We start from the raw sequence: 13,849 nt of genomic DNA on the forward strand, positions 1-13,849 counted from the left end.
GGGAGGTAGAATGGGGAGGATATTCCGTGTGGTGCGAAGCAGGCCAAAGCAGACTCCAGCGGTTTTCCTGGCCTGGGTTTGGAAGGTGAGGTCCTGGTCAAGCCAGACACCCAGACTTTTTATTTCTTTTTTTGGGAGGGGGGCTGGCCCCCTACAGGTCGGCCACATGGAGCTGGGGGTGTATTTAGATTTGTCGACCAGCACCAGAAGCTTTGTTTTATCTCCGTGGAGTGTGAGGAGGGAATTATTCATCGAGCCGAAGATTTCTGTGAGGCAGGACCGTATGTTTTCAGGGGAGTGATCCGTCTGGTTTAGTGAGACAACCAGTTGGGTGTCATCTGTGTACATGATCAGTTTAATACCGAAGGGGGCAACAATTTCCTCCAATGGGGACATATACACATTAAATAGTGTAGAGCTCAGGGACGAGCCCTGAGGCACTCTGCATTGGAGAAGGATGGCTCTGGAGCGGACGTTGCCTTCAGAAACCTGGTAGGTTCTGTTTTCAATGAATGATTTAAGCCAGGCTAGAGACGACCCTGTGACTCCCAATCTGCTGAGACGGTGAGTCAGGATACGGTGATCTACCGTATCAAAGGCTGCGCTTAAATCCAGGAGGATCACAGCTGCTGAGCCTCCTGAGTCCAGGATCTTCCTCGCCTCTTCTACAACTGTCACCAGAGCGATGTCCGTGCCCTGGCCGGGATGAAAGCCTGTCTGGGAGCAGAGTAGGAGTCCACTGGCCTCCAGGAAGGCGGAGAGGTGTTGGTTGATGAATTATTCCGCCACCTTGCTGATTCCTCGTAGTAGGCGAGATGGGCCAGTAGTTAGCCATCTCCAGGGGGTCTAGATGAGGTTTTTTTTTAGCAGTGCTCTTACTATGGCTCTTTTCCAGTTAGGGGGGACAGTGCCATGTGTTAGAGAGGCATTGATTAAGTTAGTGATAGGGGAGGCAATAGTGGGTGTCACTAGCTTCAGAATATTGAGGGGTGCAGGATCTAAAGGGGAGCCACTTTTTATTGATTGTAAGATTGGGGGGAGCATCTCCACTGTGAGGGGGGAGAAGGAATCTAAGTGGAGAGTGTTATTTGAAGGAACTGGGGGAATGTGTTCTGGTGGCTGATCATTGGTTGGGAGAGTTTTTAGGATATTTTGAATTTTCGTTGAAAAGAATTCCGCCAGTTTGTTACATCTACGACCTGAGAGGTCGGGGGTGGGGGGGCGGGCCTGGGACTTTCAAAAGTTCTTTAACTATGCAGAATGTTTCCCTATATGAGTTGACGAAGGCTTAAATTTTTCCTTCGAAGAAGGCTGCCTGGGTTGTTTTAAGGGAGGCTTTATAGGACCTTATGGCTGTTTTGTATTCTGTTTTTTTATTAGTGGCCCAGTCTTTCCTCCATATACGCTCTAATTTTTGCATTGTTTTTTCAAGTCGCAAAGTTCTGGGGTGAACCAGGGGTCCGCTTTTTTTTATAAGATTATTCTAGGCAATACTAGGTCCAGTGAGTTTTCTATCCAGGTTGAGAATTTCTTGTCTGCTACCGAAGGGTCAGAATCATATGTGGGGACGGTGAGTTCTAGTTCGCATCTCCAGTCATCAAGGAGAAGTTTAGACCAAGGTCGTTCTGGAATGCGTGGGGCCGGTGCTTGGGGGATCTCAGTAATGGTTTGCCATGTGAATGGGACTAGGAAGTGGTCTGACCACGCGATAGGTAGGGGCTCACTGATATTTAATTTGGTGATGTTTGAAAAGATCGGATCTAATAAATGACCTTTTATGTGAGTGGCTTGAAGGCTCTTAAGGTGGAGATGGTAGGTGGCCAGGTCGAGTGCCAATTCACTTGCAACTTTGTCCGAAGAATCGTCGAAGTGGAGGTTTAAATCTCCCAGCAGAGTAAAGTTGGAGGAAGTGCTGGCTCAAGAGATGATGGTTTCCCACAGTGAACTACCGAATTGTCCCAGTGCTCCCGGGGGTCGGTACAAGAGAATACCCGAGAATGATTTTAGGGGGAGGGTTGAATAATAAAGTGGGCATTCTCGCAGTCTAGGATGGGGCTGTCCAGAATGCAGCAGGAAAGGTTGTTTTTGTGGATGATCGCAATAACCCCACCCTTGCAGCTTGCTCTGTCGAGGTGCTGAATTAGGTATCCCGGGGGAAGGGCCTGGACAGCGTCAGGGTCAGAGCTAGGGGACAACCAGGTTTCTGTTAAGAACAGCATATCTAATTTTGTGTCCTGAAGGAGTATGGCGATTTCCAGGAAGTGTTTGGGCAGAGATCTGCAGTTCAACAGGCCATGCCGACTGAGGTTTCAGTATGAGGTGGGGTTTTCTTTGATAGCAGAGTATACCGGCAATGTGTGCAGTAGCTTTGTGGTTCCTCTGGGAAAAGTGAGTGGAGGCATGATGGATTTGTAGCCTGCCTCAATTAAAGTACTACATACCGTGTGTAGGTTTTGGGGCTAAGAGAAGGGGGGCAGAGATTCCTGGCCCTGGGCCCGGTCTGGTGCGGACGGCATAGACGGGCTTGCCTTTTGCACACGAGCTCTTCCGGTCTTTGTGGCCTTTCCTCCACTCAACCGGAACACTCTGTGGTGGACCGGGGAAGCGCAACCGAGTGTCCGTGTGGTAGCAGCAGGAGGTGAGTGTGTTGTAAAACAAACTAAAATCAATGCGGCGCTTTTTAAAAATAAAGAGAATCACAGCGTGAGAGTGAGCAAAGTATTAGCTTAATGTATCCTCAGAAGAGATGATAGTGCACTGAAAGCATGGGTGAGTAGAGGCAGTTCAGCAAGTTGGCAAATAGTCAATACGGCTCAGAAGCCCTATGCCCGGTGCTCCTACCTCACACTATTTCCCAGGTCACTGTCCCTTAGCACGTCGGCTGCGCGTTGCGGTGGGCATGGCATTTTAAGCAGTAGCACTAGAGACTAGAGCGTTAATCTCGTTGCACATGAGCACTTCCGGTCTGCGTGGCCTTCCCTCCACTCAACCAGGACACTCCGTGGTGGACCCGGAAGCACAGCCTAGTGCCTGTGTGGTAGCAGCAGGAGGTGAGTGAGTTTTAAAACAAACTAAAATAAATGCGGCGCTTTTTAAAAATAAAGAGAATCACAGCCTGAGAGTGTGCAAAGTATTAGCTCGATGTATCCTCAGTTGAGATGATAGTGCACTGAAACCATGGGTGAGTAGAGGCAGTTCAGCAAGTTGGCAAATAGACAATACAGCTCAGGAGCCCTATGCCCGGTGCTCCTACCTCACACTATTTCCCAGGTCACTGTCCCTTAGCGGACTACAGTCCCCTACCCTAGTGCCTCATCCCGCCCGACCAGTGAAAAGCAAGCCCTATCTACAAGTGAGCTCACTTCCCTACTTCATTCCTACAAACTCCCTTCCCTTCCCTCTATACCAGCACACACAGGCGACACATAGACACAGTCCCTAATCCAACCCATTCAACCCAATGCATCCCCAGAGGTATTGACGAAAATAATCTCAAGAGAATACCCATCTCCCAGGACAAGAACACCACCTTGAACAAGGCCCAGCTTAAATGTATCCTACTAAACTGTAGATCGGCATTGTGTCATGCCGTCGAGATAGCTGACCTCATTATAACCAATGGACCTGACCTTATCATCCTGACGGAAACTTGGTTAAATGACTCATCCTCACCCATCTTAGACATTTTAGTTCCCCCAAACTGTTACATCACAAGGCTTGATCGACCTGATAAGCTAGAGGGTGGCATTGCCTCCATTCATAGGAACAACCTCTCTGTGAACCGCTCTAACTCCCCAGTATTCTCTTCATGTGAATACCTCTGCCTTGACATCTCAAGCAGTAACAAACCAATATGCTCACTCCACTCTTTCTACCATCCTCCAGGCAACAACCCTACCTTCATCGAGCACATCATGGATATTTTTGCTACAAATGTAGGTCAACAGATTACCCAGATCTTCCTTGGGGACTTCAACCTCCGCTGGAACAATTTAAACGACCCAGAGGTCAATAGCCTCAAAGCTTTCCTGTCCGATATCAACCTGTCTCTAATTTGTGATAGCCCCACCCATGATAAGGGCTCAACCCTGGATCTAGTGATCTCCAAAGCAGACTCTATTCAGCTTGAATCGATTCTACCTTGCGACTGGTCCGACCATCACATAATCACTTTCCATATCAATGAAGTAGTGGAATTACTCTCCATCCAACCCAAGAGAACAAAAATCTGGAGGAGAAACCTAGATAACCTCAATCCTTCCACACTCGCAACCACCAGCCACATCTTCACGACACCGCTGGACGGATTAGATAATGTACAGGACTTGACCGATCACTACTTCAATTCTATGAACATGGTACTCGACAACATAGCACCCCTACAATTGAAAAGATTCAAACCCTTGGTATGATGGTACGCTAAATGAAGACAGAAGATCACTGAGAGCAATTGAAAGACAATGGAGATCCGCTCCATCCGCTGCCCACCTCAAACTAGTAAGGAGCACCCGAAAGTCATATTACAGAAAGATTAGATGCTCAAAAGCTGACTTCATATGTAAACAATTAGACCAAGCCAAGAATCTCCCCCAAAAACTTTTTGATATAATCAAAACTCAATCAAAGGGGGTCTCCCACTCCCCCCAAGTTAGTCCAGAATCACTCCCCAATTGTGAGGAGCTTGCCGCCTTTTTCACTACAAAGACTGAGAATTTAAAGACAGACCTATGGAACGACCAACTATACCATACACACACATACACACTATTACCACGCCGACTACACCAGTGATTCCGCCAAACTGTCCTTCAAAGCTCAGGAACGCTTCTGGGACCAACTTCAACTTTTACAGTGAAGAAGCTAACTTGAATACGCTCGTGGCTTTGAATCCCTCTAACCATTTACAGATCCTCTCCCTGCTACCCACTTAAAGACCTTCATGCCACAGTTAGTGCCCTTATGGACCAGGATTATAAACATCACTCTTGTGCAAGGAATTATCCCCGACATCCTCAAAGCAGGTCATGTACCCCCATCCTAAAGAAAATTTCAGCTGACCCATCAGACTTGAACAACTATCGCCCCATATCCAACATTTCGACCCTGGCAAAACGCTCGAGAAATGTGTCCACACACAGCTTAGCAACCATATCGACCACTTCAATCTGTTAGATCAATTCCAATCAGGCTTTCGATCTGGGCATAGTACCGAATCAGCCATGACCCACATCATAGACGATGCTCTACAAATACTGGATCAAAATAAAGCCTGTTTGCTAATCCTACTTAACTTATCCTCAGCGTTCGATACAGTCAAACACAGCAACCTACTAGAACTCTTAAAACATAGAATGGGTTTATCTGGAACAGTGTTAAACTGGTTCACTTCCTTCCTCCAAGACAGAACGCAAAGATTCAAGATCCACCAATCTTTATCTAACCCCACCCCAGTCACCTTGGGAGTACCCCAGGGATCTTCCTTCTCCCCTACACTCTTCAATCTGTTTATGGAACCACTCACTAAGCTTCTCAACTCCTCAAACATCCAATACCACATGTACGCTGACGACACACAGTTCTACATTAAGGTCAACTCTCTTGAAGACATCAAGTACCTTAACTCAACGCTCCAAAAAACAAAGATCTGGCTGGCAAATAACCATCTAAAACTTAACACACAAAAAACAGAATGCCTCCTCATCACTCCCCTCAAACAAACAGACACGATCCGAGAATGGATGCAGCACCTAACTGCACTCAATGGCCAACCTAGCATTTTTGACTCTGCGAAATCCCTAGGAATAACTCTGGATAATAATCTAAACATGCAGAAACACATAAGCGCTGCAACTAAAGGAGCCCATTTCCAGATGAACACTCTGAGAAGACAAAATCTATTCATACCCGTGAATGACTTTAAACAGGCAGTCCAAGACCTAGTAGTCCCCAGAGTGGATTATGGGAGTGTCGCTCGCTGCGGCCTTCCCAGATCAACAACTGCTCCGCTAAGAACCTCATGGGAGTGTCGCTCGCTGCGGCCTTCCCAGATCAACAACTGCTCCGCTAAGAACCTCAATCAATACTGCTGCCAGATTCATCACTGGCTCTAGAAGAAACTGCCACATTTCCCCCGACCTTCGTGCTCTTAACTGGTTACCTTTTGAGGCCAGAATCCATTTGAAAATCGCCAGTATGACTCACAAGGCATTGCACCAAAAAACACCAAGATACCTTGCGGAGAAACTAGTACTATCGGGTGGTAGCAGAACAACTAGGAGTTCTGATAATCTTCTACTTAAACCACAACGTTTCTGCAAGAAAAAAACGTACAACCGTAACTTCTCAGGAATGGCCCCAAGGATTTGGAACGCCTTACCCACAGAAACAAGACTGAATCCATCCGCTGCTCTCTTCAAAAAAGATGTGAAAGCGATCCTCTTAGCTAGATTCACCTGAACTTTGTTATAAATACCTGCTGATATGTGCTAGTCGATTACTTTTACCAGGAATGTATTTGCTTAAGTCATCGTATTCTTATGTATTTGTCAAATCACCTTTATGTGCCTTGGAAAGCACTCTGATACCCGCAAGGGTCTTGTCCGCGCTACACAAAACTGTCAAAATAACAAAAAAATGAAAAGAAAATAATAAAAAGGCTTAAATCAAAGTTCTGTGCGAGTCGGGAGCCCTGTCCAGCTACAGCGTTGATAAAAATAGCAGAGAGTCTAACAATTGCAGCGTACTGCGTTGATATGGGCCCACTCAAGGGTAGACATACTCGGTCACAGTATCTTTACTTGATGCGGCCGGCACGGTCGTGCGAGCTGGGTTCGGCGTTCATCGAGTTGCAGAAAAGAAAGCGTTGCGGAAGGCGTTGTCCCTCGATGCGGCGCAGGCAGCGGCCCGTTGATGGAGTCGGTGGGTCCAAGGCGTACGATGCAGGGCGAGACGGTGCTTCGTTGCGGTGCTTGCAGCTTGCGGTGCGGCGACAGAGCTGAAGTTCGGGAGCTGGCGTCGATCAGTCCGGACAGCGGTACGAGTCAGGCGGTGCGTCGTGAAGCGTGCGAGGCGGTGCCCAACTCAGATGCGTTCACAGGACTCGAAGCCAGCAACAGTGACCGCGTCGGTCCGACCATTACGAGTCGGTGTAGTGAGGCGTTGCACGTCGCAGTGTCCACAGGTTACGGTGCAGGCAACGGCTCGGTGACAACATCAGGAGGGAGTCGGTGAGCTCAGAGCTTATGTTGAAAGATGCGGACGTTGTTCAATGCGGTGCCTACAGGACACCTGGCCAGTCCTGAGAGTCGGTCACAGCTCCCTGCCTCTGTAGCCACTGAATCAGCGTTTCCAGCAGCAATCCACAAAGGCTGGTGAAGTCTACTGTTCCTGAGTCTTCAGTCAGGGGGCAAGTTCTTTTCCAAGCCCTTGGAGATCCTTCACAAGTTGAATAAAGTGCACACAAAGTCCTTTCTCCTTTCTTTGGCAGTCAGGCAACCACTGCAGGACAATCCCCCAAGCAGCACTTCAGCTTAGCGATAGTCTCTCCTCGGTTTCTTCAGGTTCCTCTCCTCAGTAAAGGTTTCTTCTTGTAGTCCAAAAGGGGTCTAATTTCTTGGGATCAGGGTCCCAATATTTATACCCCAAAATCCTTTGTCCGCTGAGGGCAGAGGGGCCTTTGCCCTGTACAAATCAGTTCTGGAGCACTCTGTTGACATGACTCCTTCTTTCCTTTCACAGTGCAGGGCAGAAACATCAAACACCCAACAGGAGGTGGAGCCAGCCTTGTGGAGGGAAAGCACAGCCCTGGAGCACTTTGTTGACATGATTCCTTCTCTCCTGTCACAGTGCAGGGCAGAGACATCAGACGCACCACAAGGGGTGGAGCCAGCTCTGTGGGGGGCAGGCACAGTCCTATTCAGGTCCCAGGTGCAACTCCTCCCTCCCATCTAGATGCAGATCTCTCGATTCACCACTGGGCTGACTCGTCCTGTCTCTTGGAATCCCCCAGCCCTGTCACGCAAACTCCAGACAAGGAATACACAACCTAGCAGAGGCAGGTTTGGATAGTTAGACAAGAAAATACCTACTTTCTAAAAGTGGTATTTTCAAACGCAGAATGTTAAAACCAACTTCACTAAAAGATGTATTTTATCATTCTTAGTTCAGGCATACTAAACTCGAATTTCTACCAAGTTCCCTGAATCAGTTAGGATTATAAATTGTAATAATCTAACTGCCCATTCTGGCCCATGGAGAACAAGTATCCTTGCAATAGTGAAAAACGAAAATGGCTGTAATTCACTATTAGGACATGCCACACACACCAGGGCAGGTCCTACCTTATACTTAGAATGCACCCTGGCCTTGGGCCTACCATAGGGGTGTCTGATATGAAGAAAAGGGAAGGTTTAGGGACTGGCAAGTGGGTGCACTTGCCCAGTCAGCATGACAGTACCAAACTGCACACAGCTCCCCAGGCTCTGTAATGGCAGGCCTTAAATACACTTTTACAGGCTGCTTCTGTGGGTGGCACAACCAGTACTGCAAGCCCACTAGCAACATTTGGTGTACAAGCCCTGGGCACACTCAGTGCACTGTACTAGGATCTGACAAGTAAACCAAACCAGCCAATCATGGAATCACTAATCCATACATCAATTTATAATAGGGAGAGCATATGCACTTTAGCACTGATCAGCAGTGGTAAAGTGCCCAGAGTCGTAAAACAGCCAACAACAGGTCAGAAAAAATATAGGAGGAAGGCAAAATGTTCAGGGATGACCCTGCAAAAAGGGCCAAGTTATGTTGTTATGTTATGTTATGTTAAATTTTATTTCTATAGCGCACGGCTACTCGATAGGAGTGTCCCGGCGCTTTACTTAGGCAGCTCAGTGTAAAAAAACATAACACCATAAAACCAGAAACAAACAAGAGAAAGAAAGACCTACTAAAGGTTAAAAAGCCAGGTCTTTAGGCTCTTCCTGAACAGGAGCAGATTAGGAGTGCGCCGCAGGGCCAAAGGCAAGGTGTTCCACAACTGAGGGGCCCTCAAACTAAAGGAGCGACCCCCGGTACGGGCCTTCCTCACTCGGGGGACCACGGCCAAAAACAGATTCCGACAGCAGAGATCTAGCCGGGCGGTAAAAGACGAGCCTGCGCTGTAAATACCTTGCTCCAGAGCCAAAGAGCGCTTTGTGAGCGAGGGTCAACGCTTTAAACATAATCTGCTTCCGGATGGGCAGCCAGTGAAGCGACTGAACCAACCCGGATGCTCTCGCTCGCCTATGAAGGCCGAAGATGGCGCGAGCCGCAGAGTTCTGCACAACCTGCAGCCGCTGAACAAGATAGTCCGGAAGACCTAGATAAAGGACGTTAGCATAGTCCAATCTGGAGCCAATTAAGGCTTGCACAGTGATCTTTCTATGCTCTTCTGTGAGCAAAGGTAGGAACTTCCGGAGCATCTTGAGAATGCCAAAGCAGGTGCCCGTCAAGCCAAGAATATGTGATCTCAGGGTCAGATTATTGTCAATCTTGACTCCCAGGTTTTTTGCCACCTGGGATGCCTGAGCAGGGGGACACATATCCATTGGCCACCAGGCCAGCCAGTCAGGGTCCAAGGAGCAACCAAAAAAAAGTACCTCCGATTTGTTGGAATTGGCCTTGAAGCTGTTCTGCTGAAACCAGCTGAAGACCATCCCCAAACAGCCCCGGATGCTCTCTCCATCAAAAGCCTGATCTTTCCTACACGTGAAGAGCAGTTGAGTGTCATCAGTGTAGGACACGATCTGGGCCCCAAAGGACTCCACCAGTGCCGCCAGAGGTGTCATAAAGATGTTAAAAAGAGTCGGGCTCAACACAGAGCCCTGTGGAACTCCGACTCCCAAAGGCGGCATCTCGGCGGAGCTCGGGGAAGCCCAGACCGTTTGTCGGCGGCCCTCAAGAAAAGATGAAAACCAATTGAACACCGTCCCCCTCAGACCGATGTCATAAAGTCTGGCGAGGAATACCTCATGGGTGACGGTGTCAAAGGCCGCCGACAGATCAAGCATAACAAGCATGGCCAACAATGACTCATAACAAAATAAATAAGTCTGGGTGGTGAACCCCGCTCCGCTCGCGGAGTTTGCAGAATTTTCCACACTCCACGTTACGCGGAGCACGTGGAGTGCTTGCACTCATTAACGTCAAGTTGGAAAGGGAGGAAAATTCACCTCCTGGCAAAATGTTTCCTCATTCGCGATTGTCAACATCAAGTTGGGGAGCGTGGAAAGTCAACCTCCCGGCGAGGTTTCTCAACGTAGGCGGTCGGATTTCTAATTGCGAGTGCTCAAGTATGATTGCGACCGCTCATGTTGAAAACTGTCCGTTCACATTGAGAAAGCTACAGCTCAAGTGAAAAATTTACTTGAGCAGCAGAAAGGAAGCAGCACACACTTACACTGTGCATGGTGCCGTTTGCGTTGATTGCACAAGATGGAAAAACACCCAGCGCTGAAAATCACTGCAAAAGGCATTTATCTAATGCACTCCGCCGCTGGCAGAGCTCCGCATAGCACGGCACGGGTTTCTTTTGCACTTCGTGGAATTCTGCTGCGCGGAACTCAGCGAACTCCACCCAGACTTAAAAATAAACTGGATTATCATGGCATTTGCCTATAAGTGACATGTTATCATATACGTGACCACAATCAAGCATGTGTACCCTGGAAAGGCTCTCAAATATGGGAACCAGGCATCTACATTAATGAGCCATTTTACTACTTTTAGGATGATCTGCATCCTAATAACTGGAGTAGGGATTTCCCAAAAAAGAACAGGATGGCCTCACATACCCCCTAGGTGTCATATTCATCATTGGCCATCCCAGGCTCACCAGGGGATTCTCTAGTGGCAGTCGGCCCTCATTGTAAAAAGAAGGACTGTTCAAGGATGTTCGTGAAGAGTGTGGGATCCTAATAGCTAAAAACCCCGTACACCTACCCATCTTTTAAATTACATCATTTATTAACGGGTGGTGGTGGGGTGATTAAAAATAAGTATTGGGCACGTGAGACACCATTATGCGACTTGTGTCCTATCTAGATCGACATAGTTCAGCCCATCAAGGGCCGACAGATGGGTCTGGGGATTTCTTCAGGATTAGGATACTGTATATCTCTTTTTAATTCCTTGTCACAAGCGTCAAGACACACTCAGTGCACTTGCTTACATACTGTACCAGTTCCTAAAGGCTGGTCACTGTCAATGATAGGGTTCCTAATTTTGGTACAGATAAACTTTAAGGTGGACTGGAACGAAGGGAGCCAAGTAGTCACACATTCATCAATGTTGTCTCCCTGCCAACAGCACCTATTTGTGTGTCTACAGGATCCTGATGATCAGATACCTCTAACAGCAAGACATACCAATTACCACAGTACATGTTCACAAACAACTGCAAATAATGAGGTCTCTAATTAATACTTGTAAGATCTAATACAATATATGCTTTCAACTAGATAAAATGAAATATTTCAGTCACACAAAAGGCCTGTAATTCATGGTCACTGTTAAAACCTTTCTTAATCTCTTTCAGTCTCGAAATCCACATAGTTTCTGCTCTACGGAGGGCAAGTTCCCTATTCCCATGCCCTGGGTAAATTGGAATATACTGTATACCATAATATTTTTCCAGGTTTTGTGTGTTACCTTTGCAGACACAATACTGTAATGCTTGCATCTAATTGCCCTGATATTTTCCAAAATCTATTCATACAATGACCTAATGGTTCTACCAATATACACAAGGCCACACTTGCATATAGTAATGTACACAACATATTTGGTAGAACTAGCTATCATTGTGGGTATTTTGTTTGTGATGGTTGTATTATATTGAAATGTCAGTTTCTGTATACTGACACACGCTACAGTCACCACACTTGTAGAAGCCTCTCCTGATCTGCTGTGTTGTCTACCTTTGTCTTGTATACTTGTGTGAATGGATTATGTCAGTGTGAGGATTCTAACTCTTCAATCATCAGAATTTATCTTGGGAGCTTGCAGTATGTTGATCCACTTATAAGATGTGGCCATATTATGGATCTGGCTTCTTAGTAGTCCACAACATTTGTAATGTATCGATCGCATGATTACTGCAGTGAAAAATCTATATCAAAGCAACTGAAGTAATCAAAATGCTATCAAAAGTTTTACAAAGACTTTTTGAAAACAGACAATAAGAACACAACAAGAATAAAAGATTTTCCAAAACATATGTTATTTACTCCTTTCCTTCTTTTTACAAAAAGAGAAACAAATATGGCTGTCAAATTGCATAGAAGTATTGCAATAACCAAACAGTGATTGTTGTGACGTATAGTGAAAAAAGTGTGACAAGTAATATCATTAGTGGATGATATACAGGACAAACATAAGTGACATGAATTTACATTAGTTCAGGCATCCTGTCTAATGTATACAATTATTGTCATGAGTCCTAAACCCAATGCGGATTAGAAAGTTGGGGTCGAGGAGACTGTGTGGACATGGGTAACATTAACGTTGACATTTCTTCCCTTAGAACAGCACAGAGTGTACAGCGTCAATGCAGGTCTTCATCAGTGTCCACTGAGGGTGTCCACTTCGCTATAAAGAGCGAAGTGGACACACAAAGAAATGTTTAATCTAAATAATAGATTCGTACAGAGGCAATATATCTTCATAGGGTTGGTTCCGCAGAGTGTCGGAAGATTGAAGATCAAAATATACTTGCTTTGATGCTCAAGGGATGCGCGCAATTCACGGTTTCAGGGGTTATATACAACAAACGTATTGTTGGCGCTCAGAATAGTGAGGGCCTCCACCATCCGGTAGTGGTCTTATATTGAATTGATAGTTCAATTATGTCAGAAACCATCATCTCACCTCCCCTGCGCTGCAGTAAGGAACTGAGTCTACACCTACCCTGGGGTCGTAAGGAACCGACGCCGCGTACGAAGCTGTCCTTGTTTTTCTTCGCTTTTCCAAGGTACTGTTCCTTTGGGGTCTGTTTGACTCTGGGCCCGATGCCGGGCACCTCGCGGTCGGCCCCGTACTTTGGGATTTCTCCTGTCACAATGTTGTGATAACTCACATTGGAGTTATCTGCGACTACAGGCTGATTTTAAGTGAACAACCTAGTTTTAAGCAAATCTTGAGTACAGTATGGTAGATTTTTGTGGTTTGGTCTTGTGTTAAGTCTATATAAAAATACTTATTTTTAGGTCTCGGCCTGTAAATCGCATCCGAAGGATGCGTCAGGCTGGAGACTTATAGCGAGCTGACACGGGGGAATGACGGACAAAAAACTGTCACGCGCTTCTCCCCGGCTGGATTCAGCTGCTTGCACGCGCACACTCACGCATGCGCACATCACAGCCGCGCACATCACAGTCACACCTCCTCCCTCCCCCCCCCCCTTCGCCGCCGCACCTACACACACACACAGAGCAGGCTGTTCACAACACATGCACACGCAGGCAGACACGAGCGCACACATACAGACACACACTACACCTCCCCAGGCCCCCCCCGCCGCCGCCGCCGCCGCCGCCCACACACGAGAGTACACGCACAGACAATCCCCCCCCCCCCTCCTGCGCCCCGCCCCGCCTGCAAGCTCTCACTTACCGGCTCGGTGTGCAGGTTCCTGGGCCGTCTTTTGGCACGCCGCAGGGGTCTCCTCACCACTCGGGAGCCCCGTGTTGCCTCTGTTGCCATGCAGTCTGCCCTCGCTCTTTCGCCCGGTCTCTCTGAAGCGCCCCGGGACTTCAGCGTGGAGCCTGCATGTTTCCGACGTCCTCCTCGGCGGTTACTTCCTGTTTCTTTG

This window comes from Lissotriton helveticus, chromosome 3_2 (genome assembly GCF_964261635.1).
Source record: "Lissotriton helveticus chromosome 3_2, aLisHel1.1, whole genome shotgun sequence".
NCBI classification, from domain to species: Eukaryota; Metazoa; Chordata; class Amphibia; order Caudata; family Salamandridae; genus Lissotriton; species Lissotriton helveticus.